The sequence below is a fragment of the Heterocephalus glaber genome, unplaced genomic scaffold (assembly GCF_053883595.1).
Source record: "Heterocephalus glaber isolate CG9 unplaced genomic scaffold, H.glaber_assembly_v1.0 deba00001454, whole genome shotgun sequence".
NCBI classification, from domain to species: Eukaryota; Metazoa; Chordata; class Mammalia; order Rodentia; family Bathyergidae; genus Heterocephalus; species Heterocephalus glaber.
In genome coordinates this window covers 7038418-7056227 of record NW_028258303.1, presented here as the reverse complement: position 1 = coordinate 7056227, position 17810 = coordinate 7038418, and the positions used below count along the sequence as shown (strand labels likewise).

General features: G+C 32.7%; 1 protein-coding gene across 5 annotated transcripts in view; it reads left to right on the top strand.

The window, feature by feature from the left end:
* The window catches only part of Grid2 (glutamate ionotropic receptor delta type subunit 2), a 1480136-nt gene that overhangs the window by 216524 nt on the left and 1245802 nt on the right, over nt 1-17810 (top strand). The window lies entirely within an intron of this gene.

The following is a 17810-nucleotide window of genomic DNA, read 5'->3' as shown; positions in this document are numbered from 1 at the left end:
TTATTTCTTTTAAATTAATTTTAAGAATTTTATTAGTACATGTTTGAAGTACATAATAATTACGTTCACCATGGAGAGTTGGTACATGGATATAACACATCTTAATTATTTTTCTCTTTCTTCCTCCCTCCTCCCATGCTTTTATTTCTTCTGAGTAGGAATGGAATTGTTGGGTCATACAGTAACTCTGGGTTTACTCTTTTGAGGAACTGTCAGAATATTTTCCAAGTGACCATACTATTTCATATTTTTACCAGTATTATATGAGGATATACAATACTCAATTTATTTACTTCATCATTTAACATTTGTGCTTCTGTAGTTTTGATTATCGCCATTCTGTTTGGCATGAAGTGGTATAGCATGGAGGTTCAGATTTGCATTTCCCTGATGATTAATGATATTGAACATCTTTTTATCTACTTATTGGTCAACTGTATATTTTTTTGGAGAAATTACTATTCAGCTTCTTTGACCATTTGACTTTTTTATTTTTTTAATAATTTTATTGGTACATTTTAGGTATACAGTATAATGACATTCATCATTGGAAATTTGTACGTTTACATAATCTATCTTCATTCTTATTCTCCCCCATTCCCCTGCCCTCCCTTCAAAACCTCCAACCCTCCGTATTTACAAAGACTTTGTTTCCATTTTCTCATATTAATTCCATTCCCTTGTTTCCTTTCCCCTACCCCTCCCATGTCCCCTTCCCCTTTGCCCCTTTTCTTCCTATTTCACATTATCTATTATACCTTTTAGTCCTTATTTACATTTTTAGTTTCTCACACCAGAGAAACTATGTTCATTGCAGCATAGTTTATAACAGCTAAAACTTGGAAACAGCCCAATTGCCCATCAGTTGGAGACTGGATAAAGAAAATGTGTTTTTTTAAAAAATAAAATGGAGAATTACTTAGCCATAAAGAATGAGAAACTAGAGACATGTATAGCTAAATGGATGCACATTGAGGCAGTACTCTTCAGTGAAATAAATAGGACACACATGTGTAAATATCAAAGTTATACTGGGTACTTACACATTACAATAAGAGAGTGGAGAGAGCTGGTTTCAATATGAATTCAGGGTTGAAATTATGGTTTGGGTGGTAGAAAAGTGTTACATAAAATGAGATAGTATGAGAGAGTATTTTGTGTGATGAGTCAGAGTGTCCAAGATTTTTAGGAAAGGATGTTAAATAAGGAAAGGCTGGTAGACGGCAGAGATAAAGTGCGTGAGTTGGGAAATGGAGGAATCAAAGAGTTGGTAAAATCAATTAGATGGAAAAGACGTTATGATGTATTTAACTAAGAAAAAGAGCCAGAAGGAGAATACACAGGGAGCAGGATGTTCGAATTTTAATTCTCGGAGTTAGAACACTTCCAAGCTATGAGAACAACTAAGACATAGTGATGGGAATAAGTATTAAAGAACAGTGAGAATTATGTTCACTGGAGTAGGATTCAAACATTTGTTAAATTGTAGCATCAAATGGGCCATTCGTGTGCACCCTGAGGTTACTTAGCATGATGGCTGATCTTGCAGTAGAAAGAAAATCTGGGACGCTGATAATAAACCCCCAATCAATCAAAGGATACTATCAGAAAATAGTAAAATATATAGCTATTTGTGGTGTGGGTACAGATAGCATGAGAAAAATAACGGATTTGTACTGGAATATAGGTAAGAAATGATCTGGAAGCAGCTTTAGGATAGCAGAAGAAAGCTTCTTCCACCTCTGGGCCTGAAACGTGTAAGAGGAAGAAAGGAAAGAGCCCCTTCTTGTAAAAGCTGCACAGGAAATTGAAAAGTGTGGGTTGGTCAAGGTAGGCTTTGTTAAGGTCCAGAAGTGAAGGTACTGCATTGTAAACGGTCAAAGATGCAGAGCCGTTTGCCTGCACGGAGCAGTGTTTGAAATGGCACAATGGAAAGCCCTGCCAGAAAGGGCTGGGGCCGAAGAGGATCATAGAGCAGGATTGTCTGTGGATGAGAACACCAGAGGAGTCAGAGGGCTCTGAAGGATTTAACTTTTAAATAACAACAAAGGACCAAAGGGACGTGCTGTTAAAAAGTCTGGTGTAGAAATTCACAGTGGCATGAATGGAAGCTGAGGTTCTCTGGATAGCAGGAAGCTGACCAAGTTAAGAGGTGACAGCACCCTTTGTGAGTCCCTAGCAAGCCCAGGAATGAGTCTCAGAGAGCGAAATGTCTCATATACAGGGAGGTTTTATATCTTTTTCATATTATTTTATATTATTGAAAGAAAGAAAAGAGGAGGGAAAAGAAGTGGGAAGAAAAAAGTTCAAAAGAAAGAAATATAATAAATCATTAGGTTTTCCTTCCCCTAATTTTACCAAAAATAAGTGAATTTTCTACAGTACTTTCAACATAGCTCTTAATATTATCTTTTTTTTGCAGGAAGGTATTATAAATCAAAAATATTTTATAGCATGCTATAAAATACTGAAATATTTGAGGCTTAAATTAGTTTAATCTTGCATTAAACCACGTTAAGCACCTACCTAACTGGCTGTGTTTATATGTTTATATCTCTGGGCTCACATATAGAAATGTACTAATTTTTAGAAGTCTCTACTTTTTCTGATTCTTCTACATGATTATTTGTTCATGTTAAGAAATAAATAGGTTTCTGTGAAGGGAAAAATCAAGACTCAAAGTATCAGTAAGTATCTGTCTGCTTTGAAGAATGCAGGTATATAGTCTGACTCCTTATGGAAACTCTAAACACATAGTACAATAAGAGATAAAAGTCAGCTTTCACCATCTGTTGCAAAGTGAGAAAGTCAATTATAAATGCTTCTGATCATATTGATGCACCAGAAAAGTGAACTAGCCAAGCAAAGAATTTTAAAATTGATTTTCATCAGATTTAGAAAGTAAATTTGAAATTATCAAGGCTAAAATTTACCAAATTTCTGGACCCAGTATTTTAAAAGAGATGTGTGTGTATGTGTGTGTGTGTATATATATATGTATGTGTGTATATATATATATATATATACACACATACATATATATGTAATTTGAGAGCATTTGGACATTTAAAATATGTATTAGATGTGCTGGAAAAAGTAGAAGGAGAAGAGATACAGTATTACAAATTATAATGGAAGATATAGTCATTCAATATACTAAAATAGCTGAAGCATTAAATGAAAATTTTCAAATACATTTAGAAGGCAGAACATTTATGAAGATCTATTCTGTATCAGGATCACTATGACCAGGGTAATACGACAGACAAAAATCAGTATTTGAATTTTCCTTAGTAGGTTATGACAAGGACTCAAAACACATTTCTAAGCTTAAGCCCATTTCTTTTTACAGTCAACCTGCAATATGATCCTTCACTAAATACATTATTCAGAAAACGTTTTCTTTTCCTTTTCCTAGGAACATGGCATTCTTGGCTTTTAACAACATAGCCATTGATAGATTTTCTTGGTACAGGGGACCGGTTACAGTGGTTCATTCTTATTTCCTCGCCTGTCTTATTGTAAATAGAGACATTTATAATGCTAAAAATAAAGCAAAGGACATTTTTGTCCCATAATTTGAATCATTGAATTTTACTGTTTTCAAAATATATAGAGGGACCTTCTCTTTATTTGATGTGAGAAACAGAGAAAGGAAAAACTGAGACAGCATCACCAGAATCACTCAAAACACAACTTAGGTGTTTCACAATCTCTTTTAGACAATTAAGAAACTGTTTATTCAGTAAACTGGAAAAGACAATAAAATAAATGCATTCACAGGAATGTTAACCTGACTAAGTAACCCTTCTTAGTTGGGATATGAATATATGTATGTTTATTATGCATTTTAGTTGTGTCATTTTAGTGATCATTGTTTGAAGATTGATTTTGGTATTCTTTGTCCCCATATTTACATCTTTACTTTAAAAAATATGAACAATAATGTTATAAATGGAATGTGACATTGCAAATGATTTTCAAAGAGGTTATAACTATAAATATACTCACTGGATAATTTGTTTTATTTATATAAGCATTTAAAGCATATAATATGATAGTAGCATTTTGATAATGTAATAGGGGAGAAATATTTGATGGTAGCCTTGAAAAGTTATAATCCTTTTAAGCAGTCAAAGTACACACATACACACACACACACACACACATACACACACATACACACATGCACAGAGAGAGAGAGAGCGCACTACAGTAGTGGAGGTCAAATCATCTAAACTCATTTTTTATAGAACTAATAAAGGAAGGAATGTGATATTCATTTGGCAGCCTCTAAACATGCTCTATTTATATTGTGTCTTTGCTATAAAACAAAGAAATCATTTAAAACAGAGTCCTATAGAAAGGAAGAAGGGAGTGCATAGAGGAAAACCAGGTACAAAGAAAGGAGTATGCCAAGTGTGTGGAACTAGTTAAAAGGTTTTTCATCTACCTGACCTTAGTGGAATATCTAAGTGAATTGTCACTGTAGGAAACAGAGATTGGAAACTGTATAAAAGATGAAAAATCCAGAATAGGTGAACCTTTCTTGGACGTGAGTAAAAGGAATGGATTCAGAAACCAAAGCTGAACCTGAAAGGTTTCACACACGGCAAGAAAAGTAAGCACACTGCAGTGCACAGGGTCAGCTGTGACTCATTATCATATGCAGAGGAAAGACTGCTCTGGGCTTGGAATCTTTGGCATTGAAAAGAATATTCTTGCTTTTGAAAAACTTACTATCTGGAGAGAGAGAAACATACACACACATCATTCAGCCACATAATAAGTATAATCACAATCTTGGCCTAAAGAGTGTAAGGCAGGAAACACACAGATAAGCATGCCTCCTTCTTTCCGGGAGGATAAATGAAGAACTCACTGAGTAGTTGACTTTTGAGTTCAGTCCGAAGGATGAATATTGATTTCAAAAGCAGTTGCAGAGAGGAGCAAGAGCCTAGGCCTAGGAATTAGCAACTACAAAGATGGGTGAAAATTACCACACGTTGCTACATGGATCTGCAGTCCAGGAAGTTCCCAGGGAATGGGAGAAAGTGAGGTTGGCACTGCATTCAGGGACTGAGTTTTTCCTTGAGATGATGAGAACCTGTTGAAGGACTTAAGCACTTTATCAATGATGCTATCTGATTCTGCACTTTGATCTTACAAGTAAAGGCTGGTAGGGTTTGATTTGATGACTAGTGATACGAAACCCTGAGTAATTCCTTCATAATTTCTTGGCAGTAGAGAAGCAGAAAATAAGGAAAAGCTTTAGAGATACAGTGTTACCTCAGTTCCCAAACTTGGGCCCAATTCTGGATGCAAACAGAGTTGAATGAGAAACCAAATCAAAATCAGTTATTCCTTACAGAGAGATAGCATGTGAATGAAAGAGAGAGGAAGAATAGTAGATTATGTTCTCAGTGTTGAATCGGGTACTATGTAAAGTATATGTATAGAATATGGTGTAAGAGTATGTAAGGAAGAGAAAGGTAATAAAAGAAAATTTTAAAATAATTAAAGAGAAGGGATCATGCACTCATCCTGTCGTTACTGAATGAAGAATAGCTTTTATGTGGGGAAAGCTACTTTCTCTAGACAAATTTAATTGAATGCAGGGGGATAATAAAATTAGAAAAATACTATTTTTCAACTTTTTACAAAATGATATGTCCAGAAGATGATCATTGGTGGATATTGCAAATAGATGGATATTGATAGAGAATGTCATAAGATACGTACATATCAGGATGATGTTATCTGTACTTGAAGTAAGTCTCAGCATTACTGAGGTGCTGTGTTGTCATGTGGCAGAGTAGGAAACATCCATGGTGTTGTGTGAAGGGTTCTGCAGTAACAATGACTTCGTATGGTGTGCACATGCCAGTTCCCTACAGTGAATATCCTGCACACAGGTACTAATAAAAGTAAAAATAACATGACCCTGTAACATCAATTTTCAGATCTAATTGCCAATGTATGAGACTCAGGGAGGAAACCAACCAACAACCAAAACCACAAATAAGCACTGGAAGCAAAGTTCATGGAATGAAGAGAGGCAGTGAAGTCCATCTTTGGAAACAGACTCTAGAGACACAAGACAGTGCTGTTTCTTGATTTCTTGGATTTTTATTTGAGCAAAGCAACATTATAAAGAGCTTTTTGAAGCTATCAGGATAATTTAAATAGAAACTTGGACCCTAGTTGAGGTTTACTGTTAATTAATTGATTATGGTATTGAAAAAGCACTTGTTTATTTACAAATATGTCAAAATTAAAATGAAACTTTGTAAAGGGTTAGAAAGAATGTGATTAGGAATATTTGTTAATCACTAGTACTTAGTATCAGACATCAGTATATCCTGGATTCATGAGTGTTCACTGTATTAGTTGCTCTCTTGTAAGTTTGCAAATTTCCATAATGAAAGAGAAAAATAGTTTACTTTTCAGCCAGTTGGCTTGAAGTGTCCATGAGCTATCCTGGTATATATCTTTAGTACAAATTAATGTAAATATAGATTCTTGATTGTTTACAAATGAAATTTAGTCAGAGTACATAGTAAGAAGGTAGTCAACAACTGTCTTAGGCTGTTTTCTTTTTTTTCAAAAATAAATAAATAAAATACAGATAATAGGAAATAGGAAGAAAGATCTCTGGCAAAAGTGAAGGAAACTAAGACGGAGGGAAGACAGGATGTGAGAATAATTGCTCTGATTTCTAGTAACATAGCACCACAGTCAGGGTAAGAAAAGTTTCATTTCGGCTCACAACTCTGGTTCAGGGTGCAAAGCCTGTGTTAGATGACAGTATTTTCCACAAAACCTTAGATAGTGAAGGGGGTTACATGTGAGAAACAGGGCACAAGTGCTTCTCAGATTTTTCCCTCTGTTCTTACAGAGCCATCAGTATTACATAGGACTCCACCCTAATGACCTTGTCCCTCTTATTACCTCCTGGGGCTCTTATCTCTTAGCACCATAGTTGGATTAAGTTTCTAACATCTTACTACCTCACAAAAAGAATTATACTGCAGTGTGAATTTTGGTGGTCAGACTATACTGAAAACATGCAACAGGAAAGACAGAAGGAGGATAGAGGAAAAATTAGTGTCGGGTGCAATAAAGCATCCAAGAATGAAAAAGAAAAGCAGGGTGATGTTCCAAAATAGGAGACCCTAAAATGACACATGTGTCTTATAGGATAAGTATTATAGTATACATCAGAGCTGCAAAACAGGCTTTCATTGGTGGTCACCTTTGAGAAAATCTACAGGAATAAAAGAAGTCCTAGAAAGCTAGACAGTAATGGATTCTTAAGGAAGTTGAAAAATGAGACAGAAGAGAAAGTTCTTTATATTCTTTCAAAGATTATCTATGAAAGCTTTTCCTTTTGAATTTTCACTTTGGTTTTCACATTTATTTTTGGTTTTATGCTTTTACTTATTTATTAGTGGGGAAGTGTAAAGGTGTCAGAACTGTAAGGGGAGATTTGCAGGTGTGGGGACAGATTCATCACTGCTCCACCGACACGTGTGCACATCAACACAGGCCTCCTCGCTAGTGGATGCCTTTGCAAGGCATCACCATGGACAGGCAAGAACACAATACTTTGCAGGAAGGGAGAGAACATGATGTTGGCCCCTTTTCCCACTTCCCTCACATTTTCCCTCAAACACAGTAGTTGAAAGGCCAGTAGCCATTTGGAATCCTACTGAAAGGACCCTGAGTTGGCAATACATTTAATTTAGCCTGAATGTGATTCGTTCATGTAGTCTAGTTAGATGCTAAATTACTCAGGTTAGCTATATACATGGTTTACAAGGATCTCCTCTGAACAACTGTGAAAACTCAGTGTGATATGAAAGTTCAAAGCCACCCTTTACATTGTAATATGAAATTGTGCCTGGACTTTGAAGCTCACAAAGTTGAAGAAAAGCAAAGTTTGAAAAATATTCAGCAAGAAAAATTAAAAGTGAAGGATTTAGTTATCTTCAAATCTGCAAGTTCAGGTATACACTAAATAATGGAGTATTATTAATCATTTGTATATCATGTATTTTTGTTTTTATAATAATTGTATGAAAATATAATGGACCAGATTCCCTTTTTTACAACACAAAACTTTAGTATTTCAAACAATACTTATTTTATAATTGCTGATGTGTAAAATAATTTTAGCAGTTTTTCCAAATTTCCAAATTTGACATTAGATAGATTTTAACCAATAGTATCATATGAAAATATAATTTGAGAATATGTAGCCAAAAAAGAGACAGAGTAATGATTATATGTCAGGCAGTTAATATTGCTTTTCTGCATTTTTTGTTGTTTTCAGGGTATTTTGCTAATTTAAAAATTTGTCTTTTTCACTTTCAGTTTCTCACACCGGAGAAACTATTCATTATTTACACGTGTAAATACTTAAGAGTATGGCCTCAATGTGCATCCATTTAGCTATCAGTGTCTCTAGTTTCTCATTCTTTATGCCTGACTAGTACTCCATTTTATAGAAAAACCATATCTTCTTTATCCAGTCTCCAGTTGATGGGCAATTGGGTCGTTTCCATATTTTAACTATTTCAATGATTTCTTTTTATTCTTTTGAAATAAATTTACTGTCTTACCTAATAATACTTTCATAACTTTTTATTTTTCTCAGAGAAATTTTCATAAAACCTGTATCAAAACCTGTATGGGAGTCCATGCAGATAGCTTATGAAGGAGAGTATAATTTGCGGTAGATAGGCAGATATATAGATAGATAGATAGATAGATAGATAGATAGATAGATATAGATAGATAGAATCATAAAATCTTCAATTTTTTAAGCTTTTACCTAAGGAATAAGAAAAACAATTAGATTTAAGTGACGTCACTAATTTTTCTTCTTAAAGGAGATATTTTGGAAAATGTGGAGGCTTAAAGGATTAGGACCCAAACACAGTAGCTTGTACGTTCCACAGTTTTGTTTTGTTTTTTTTCTCGGTTCCAGGTGTTGTGCCAAGTGAGCCGGTAGATCACCAAACACTGGAACAAACGACAAAGTTAAAACTGAAAGGAGTTTATTCACGCACGTGGACTCCATTCCCTAAATTAAATGAAGCAAAGAGTCAGGGAACAGCACAGCTTTTATAGATTGTTATAACAGCACAGCTTTTATAGGTTGTTATTTAAAGAAGTTCAAGGGAGGGGGGTCAACATGTTTTCTTATCCAATTGTAACAGCTACCTTTCTATCTTGTCAGGTTAGGACATTTTGTGGTTAGAGGGAGGCACCAGGCACCAACCTTTTCCGAGAAGTGATGAAGCAAGTTTACAGAAGCAGAGCGAGTAGTTACAAAACTGAGGGGAGTTCACTCACAGGACAAGATGGCATTTCTTAGGTTCACTTTCGTCTCACACCAGGGATTGAACTCAGGATCTTGCACTTGCAAGGCAGGCTCAGTGCCACGGAGCTAAAGCCCTGGCCCAAGCTTGTACTTTCCAAACAGCCTGTGGCTCATTCCCTTCCAATTATCTTTCCTCCTTCTCTAACTTCTCACTGCTGCTGTCCCCACAAGAAGAACCCTAGCTCCATTCATCCTTCTCCTTCACTTGATTTATTCCATTTCAACTCTGAAGAGCAATGAATTATTTTTAGAGGTGAAGAGAAAAACATTCAAACAGAATCCTGACTCTTTGACAAATTTGAATAAAAGCTTTATGATTTCTTGTGAATAAATCTAAAAAGTCACGTACTTTCCTGAAGTACTTTGTCCTTGGCAAAGCATAATAAGGCCATGATCAGAAGATTTAGTAATATATAATTACATCAAGACTTTTTGGAGATTGTAGACTAAAAAGGAATAATTATTTTGTAATGATGTGATTTAAAATATTTAAAAGCATTTTTTATTCTATATTGAAAATGATTTTATTTAGAAGAATGTAATTGCTATGTTTAACTGGAATACAATTGTTAGTTTTTGGATGTAACTTTTAAGGAAAAGTAATTTATTTAAATCTTTTATTTAAATAGTTTATTTCAATCTCTTTCAGGTAACTATGATTTTTTTACTTTTATTTTTTTCAGAAGGAAGTGTAATATTAAGTTTTAACTGAGGATTCAGCGATCTAAGGTCATCTTTTGAACTAGAAGTAAACATTTTTTGAAGAGAGTTTATCATTTCACTTTTTATTTGCCTATTTAATAACACTATAGACAGACTTACAAAATTGATTGGCTGCGATTTGGTTTCTTGCAGAGTGCCTCAGATTTTAGAGTTATCCATTTCATGTCACTAATTTAGGCAACCTAAATTTGGTCTATATTTTTTAAACTTTTGTGAAAATTCAGTTGATGATTCTTTTCTTTTCTGATGATGAAATCAGGGTAAGTTGTGGCCGTATAAATGGAAAAATTCAAAGTGAAGATTTGCCGAATGTCCTGAGGTTAAGTCCTTAATCGCTCCACTGTTTCTCACTGAGCATGTGTGAAATTTTTGTTTTTAAATTATAGAGAAATGCTAGGTGCTAAAATGCTCCTACATTCTTTAATAATTGACATGATGAACTAGCCTTTCTCATCACTATCAAAACAGCATTGTAACAAAATTTCATTTTTCCTCATGAATTCTTAAAGCTTCCATAAAAATCGTGGTGAAGAACACAGTGGCTGGAAATCTTGTGATGTTGATGAGGGCCACAGAAAATGGAGTGTGTCTTTGGCTTTCATCCTCCACAGCTTTGTTGTTAAAAGATGCTGATTCTGTGACTGGGCAAATTTCAGCAAAATACTTGAAGAGGGTAGGAGTGAACCAATTCAAAGTAAAGTTATACATAAGCAAACCCTACTTCATATTTCAGTCTCATAATGATGAAAATATTAAACACAGACAATAGATTTAGGCCTCAAATAAATTATTTTAGGAGGAAATATAGAGAAAGTATATTTTGTATCTTTTTTAAGAACCAATACCTTCATTTAGGCATGAATACTGTAAATTCTGTCTTTTATTGAAAATTCACTATTTTGGAAACAGAATAATTACAAATTTCTATAGCTACAAATTTCATCAATTTTCTTTTTGATTTTCCGTTTTTAAAACTTTTTTGTAATTTTATAACAATAAAACAAAATTTTACAATAAAATAATAAGAGAATAAGAATAGTTATTACACTGTATTGTTCAAAGCAGTTACTCATTATACTGAAATATTTCTGCAATTACTCTGCAGTACTCAGATGGTCATACTACAAAATTCGCATTTCTAATGTATTAAAATACATGATTTTTACATTAAGGTACTTAAATAGATACATAATTTTTTTAACTTGCATTAGTACGTAATGATTCCATTCACTGTAGGAGATTGGTACAGGTACATAATATATTTCAATTTTATTTTTTCTCCTTACCTCCACATCCTTTTATTTTTCCAGCATCAGGTTCACTTACTTATAGAGTCTGTAAAGTTAATTGTCATATATACAGACTGAAAATCAGAATAATAGGCCAAAGAAGACATGAAACATGTAAGAAAATTGTACAAAGTAAAAACACACTTTTAGATATATTGTCCTGAATTATTTTGTTAGACATAGACTTTTTCATATAAGAGAAACCACATGATATTTAAGCTTGTGTATCTGAGTTATTTCACTTAACATTAAGTGTCTCATGATACATCCATTTTCCTGCAAATGACTCAAGTTTATCCATTTTCATGGCAGAGTAGTATTCCATTGTGTATAACTACCACACTTTCTTTTTAAATTTTTTTATTTTAATATAACACAAGCAGATATTAATAAAGAAAATATAAAATCCATTCTATGAAATAATGATTTTTCATAACAAAAATTATTAAAGAATAACAATGATAAATACATTGTGAATCATGATCTTAAAAGAATATATTTTCAGTTGCTAATCTCTCAGCTCTTTTCCTAATAATACTATAGCTTTTTTTGATTCAAACTTTTTAAGTATGTCCAAAGTATCTCACATTCTGTATAATTTTGAACAATTTCTCCCTATTTCACTGTATTTATTATTCTTTTTGGTCTTTATTTTCACTTTCACTGTCTCACACCAGAGAGACAATGCAATATTTACACATGTGTGCTTGATTTATTTCACTTAAAATTATGTTTTGAAGGTGCTTCCAATTACTTATAAATGTCTCAAGTTTACCATTCTTTATGGCTGAGTAATATTCCATTACATATTTAAAAACCCACATCTTCTTTATCTAGTCACCAGTTGATGGGCATTTGATTTGTCTCCAGTATTTAGCTATTATAAACTGTGCTGCTATAAACACAGGTGTACATGTATCACTGTAGTATGATTCTTTTAATTCTTTTGGGAATATTCCCAGAAGGGAAATAGCTGGGTCACATGGAAAGTCTAACCCTAGTTTTTTGAGGAATCTCCACAGTGGTTGCACCAGTCTACACTCCCACCAGCAGTGGAGAGGGATTCCTTTCTCCTCACAGCCTCGCCAGCATTTGTTGTTGGTTGATTTCTTGATAGCAGCCATTCTTTCTGGAGTGAGATGGAATCTCAGCGTTGTTTTAATTGGCATCTCTCAAATGACCAGTGATGTTGAACATTTTTTCATGTATTTATTTGCTGTTTCTAATTCTTCATCTGAAAAGAATGCCACACTATCTTTATCCAGACAGATAGGCTGTTTCCAAGATTTAGTGATTATGAATTATGCTGTTATAAACACGAGTATGCATATATCACTGTGGTATGATGTCTTTAACTCTTTTGGAAAGCTATCTAGAAAGAAAATTGCTGGGTCAAATGGAATTTCTACTTTTAGTTTTTCTGAGGAATCTCCATAATGATTTCAACAGTGTTTGTATCAGATTACACTCCCAACAATAGAGAAGGAATCTTTCTTCTGACAGACTCTCAGAATTTGCTATTGGTTGATTTCTTGATAATAGCCATTCTTTCTGCAGATGAAATCTCAGTGTTTTAATTTGCATTACTCAAATAGCCAACAATGATGAACATTTTTTCCTCTATTTATTGGCCATTTGTATTTCTTCATTTGAGATGTGTCTATTCATTTCAGATGCCCATTTTTTAATTGGGCCTTTAAATTTAGGTGGTCTAATTTTTTTAGTTTTTTATATATTATAGATATTAGTTCTTTGAGGAGTAGCTGGCAAATTTTTTCGATTCATTAGGTTGTCTCTTCATTCTGTTGGTAAATTCCTTTGCTGTACAGAAGCTTTTTAATTTGGTAAAACAATACAAAAACAAACAAAAATCAGACCCACGGATCAATGGAACACAAGATGCAGAAACATGTTATCTTTGAAAGAACCATAATTTTTAAAGTAGTATTAATTTCTAACATTAAACTATCATATCAAAAAAGTCAAATTTCTTATAAACATTTTTGTACTTCAAAGTACTTCTTCCCTAAGTACTGTGGTTAATAAAATTGCTTGAATAAAAACAACTATTTTATTTATTTCATAATTTTGGTGATGCTAGAGAGTAAATCCCTTAATTGCAAATCTATAGCTGTATACTTGAAACTCCTCATGGCTGGAGTTAGTAATGTGCTTGGGTAACGCTTGAATCAGGTGATCAAACTCAATGGCAGTTAGAGTTCTAACAGGACAGAAGGCACAGCAGTTATGATTACATGAAAATGACCAAGGGACAAACGAAAAAGACCTGTAGGGTGTCAGTATCTATTCAAGCAAGAGATAAGTGAGGCTACACTGAAAACTCTAAATTTTGTTCCTTGATACTAGAAACACTTAGAAAAATTAATAGTAATAACATAAATACTGATACCTCTTGCATACATTTTATTCCCAACTTATAGAACAACTGGAATTAAGATGAACTAGAATAATGGATTTGATTTGCATAAAATTCTCCAATAAGAATGGTGTTATTTCAATTTTTGCTAACTTTAGCACAGTTTCTTCAAATCCTATGTATTTATGAATATAGATGTAAATATGAAAACATATTTAAATTTTTGCCATTTTAGATCTTTCTTTGAAAAAATATCATTTTCTGCCCTTTTTTCCTCATATGCTTCTTGTTCAGCCATTTTCTTCGCAAATTCATGTAACCTGAGTAAATACTTTCAAGAATGACTAAGTATGATGAGCAGCTGTTAAGATACCATTTTCACAATTAAAACAAAAACTTGTTTTTCTGTTTGTTTCCATAAGAATACTCTAGATGAGTAGTTACTATGTCTTTGTCAGCAGTACTTTGTATTACACAACACATTCAGGATACACTTAGCACAAGAATAGTAGATTTGGAACACTCAGTAATAAAAAAAGACATGTAGTCACCCTTCTATAAATAGGGTCACTTCAGCTTCATTTCCAAAAGGCTCAATGAAGCATGAATTTATTCTCCTTTTTATACTCTGCATCACGTAATTTCACTACATAATGATAATTGTCTATTTTTAAGTGTTTTACATTTATTTTTTATTTTGACAATTAAATTTACTATTGCCCATTCATTATATTTGAGAGGTGAGGGTTCACTTGGGTTATGGACATAAAATTTTATGCCAATATTGTCAAGAGTATAAGGAATTTATATCCATACTGTGATTCATTAGATAGGTTTATTTTTAACCTAAACCATTATGTAATTTTCTCATAAAATGAATGACAGGTTTTTTGTCTTCAATAGTATGAGACATTCGTTCTAATAGACTCATTATGTCCTAAGTGAGTGGCAGCTTATGTATTCCTTTAACTACAGAGGTACATTGGATTTATAATCCCTAGTCCTTGATTGTTTTGGCATTTAAAGGATAGTTTTTATAAAAGGTACTTTTTTAATTAGTAAAAGGATGAATTATTTAGATTTCAAGATTTTTTATGCAAATATATTCCTTCAGGCTTCAATCATTCCAAAATAAGTATGTCATATTATATGAGCAATTGTATTTTAAATGGCCTCTTCTGGAAGCAGCTCTCTATAATACATATTTTGTGAACAGTGATATTGGTTTGTGTTTGCAAACAGTCTATTAGCACTTGCAAAGATCTTCCTCAGGTAAAATCGACTTGGCATACAGCCTGCTTTATAAAGCACTTAGGGAGTGTGTGTGTGTATGTGTGTGTGTGTGTACACATACATGTAAGCATGTTTGTGTTTTAAATTTGGGAAATGCCATGCTGAAAGTTAACACTAAGAAATAGATGTGAAATAAGAATTCATACCATATTTTTGCACTTTATTAAATATATCAGCAACCCTTTCTCCATATCTATTAGAAAAATTCTACTTACTTAAATCCTCCAGATTAGAGTTTAAAACTGTTTTTTTTTCATAATTCTTCTGCAAAACTATAATTAAGTTCTACTGTTTTGACTTTATTGATTTATTTACTTATTATTTAGCATCGATACTATTTCTGATACCTAACAGCAGTATTTACCAGTGAGCATGCATTAAGGGCTAACTTGATGTTCAACATGTTGTGCCTTTTCTCATTATTCTTCAAAATAATGCTTGATATACAGATTAAAATTTGAACCTTTAACTTTAAAAATCTGAACAATTATTTTAACTCTTCTAAATTCTTTACAGAATAAGTATTGATTTTATGTGTCCCAGACAATATCACTGCCTCTAAAAAGGACTATATTGGAATGATTGTTTTTCCTCTCAGAGATGATATTGTAATTCAACAATGTGAATGAATGAATGAATGAATGAATGAAAACAGTGCTCTTGCTAGTTGGTTGGAAAAACAGAACACAGAAAATGCATTTAATTTTGCTTTTCACAAGAAATACTTACTTGGACCTGCACATGAAAAATTTAAAAGGTAAAAATTGTATCCAGAAAACTTGTCTAATAAAGTTGTTTTGAACTTTAAGTAATGTAGGCCAAACACTTGGTATACTAAATACATTATAAATAGCTGTTACTCTGTGTGCTCCATGAATTCATAGATACTGTACTTGTCTGTTCCACCCTTAGCCTTCAGATGTGTCCTACTATAGGGAAGGTTCACAGAGTGATGTGTTAAATGAATATATTAATACCTCCAAAGCACTGGAATAAAGGAAAGTCATAGTATGCAGAATATCCAATAAGAAAATTTGGAGTGGAACTTTAAGGAATGTGACTAATATGAATTCAGGAGAGCATCTCAAAGCAGAGGACTACCTTTCACTTATACTCAAGATGACAAAGTGCTTAATGCTTACAGTGGATAACACTCTATACTTTTGGGGGTTCAATACAGTATTGGATCAATCTTCCTCTAAATTTTAAGTTAGTATTATTATCTTTCTTAAATTTATATATAGTAACTTTTTTGTTCATACAATCATTAATATGAAGTAGTGAATTTTTATGGATTAATGAGAAAAGTAGCAAATGAAAATTAGCTAAAAGTAAAATGCAGTATTTATTTATATTAAATTACACATTTTTCAAGATAGTATAACCTTTTCCTTACGATATTGATCTAGTATTTTATAGTTAACTCATTTTATATGTTTATGTAAATTTTTGTCACTAACATACTGGTGTTTTATAATTATAATAATTGTATATAATTATTTTACTTTCCTTAATTTATTTCCATTACAAGTAGGCGAATATAGTTCTGATTGGTAATACTGCATTTGAAGAGTCTTCTCAATTCACAATTTGATGATTGTCATTGGTAACAGTTTAATAATTACAAGGATATCTTTTTATTATATCTGTGCAGTTTTGAAATTAATCATCATATTTTAAAGATTTGTTTAGGGACCGGGGATTTAGCTCTGTGGCACTGTGCCTGCTTTGCAGCCCAAGGTCCTGAGTTTGATCCCCGGTACCAAAAGAATAAATAAATAAATAAAGATATATTTAGAAGATCAAAGTGTTGGTGAATAAATGAAAGAGAAAAGTCAATTAAGTTGAGATTCCCAATGGTTTTTCATCAATCGTTAGCTAAACTTTTCTCCAGTGAGATTATGTACTTTTTAATTAAAGTGATATCAAACAATATTTACCTTAGAGTGTAGATAAATCTGTAACTATTTATCAAATTTGTTGATAGAAATACAATGCAGTTTGTAAGTCAGAACATTTTATTAGAAAGAAATATTTATCTTTTGCCTAGAGGATTTGACAATTATGCTTAATGTTTGTGAACACACAGAAATATTTACTGTATCCTGTCAAAGGGAGGATAATTTAGTATTGTATAGTATAATAACTTATCTCATTCTCATTTTTCATGTAATTAACCACAAGCTAATTCTTAAAATCAAAAAGGGTAGCAGTGAGTTCGAATTTTAACAATATAGTTGTTCATAACCTAGACATCTTGCTCAAACAGTTGTGTGTGTGTGGGGATGTGTTTGTGTGGTTGAAACATGACAGAATGAAGGAAGAACTATGGTAAAAATTCTTTGTGAAATGCTGTGGAATATTCTAGAGAAATAAATATCATGATCTTTCAAGGAGTAATATTGTGGTAAAATAAATCAAGAAACTTTTTAGTCATAATATGATAAAAATAAAATCAGTGAAAACTGTGCCCTTTACATTTGGAAGCTTCAGGTATAGTGTAGAAATACACATTATTTTTGTCTAGATATTCCTTTGAAATAATTGATAATATAATTCACTCAATTTTTTTCATAGGTAAATTTCCAGCAATCCGTATTCAAAATGAGGAATAATACATGCGGATATATCATTTTGTGTGCTAATATATTTTAAGAGACCAATAGTTTAAATGAGTAGTAGTAAAAAAGAAAAAACTTTGAAATGAAAAGTGAAATTAACATGATTAACTTAATGATGA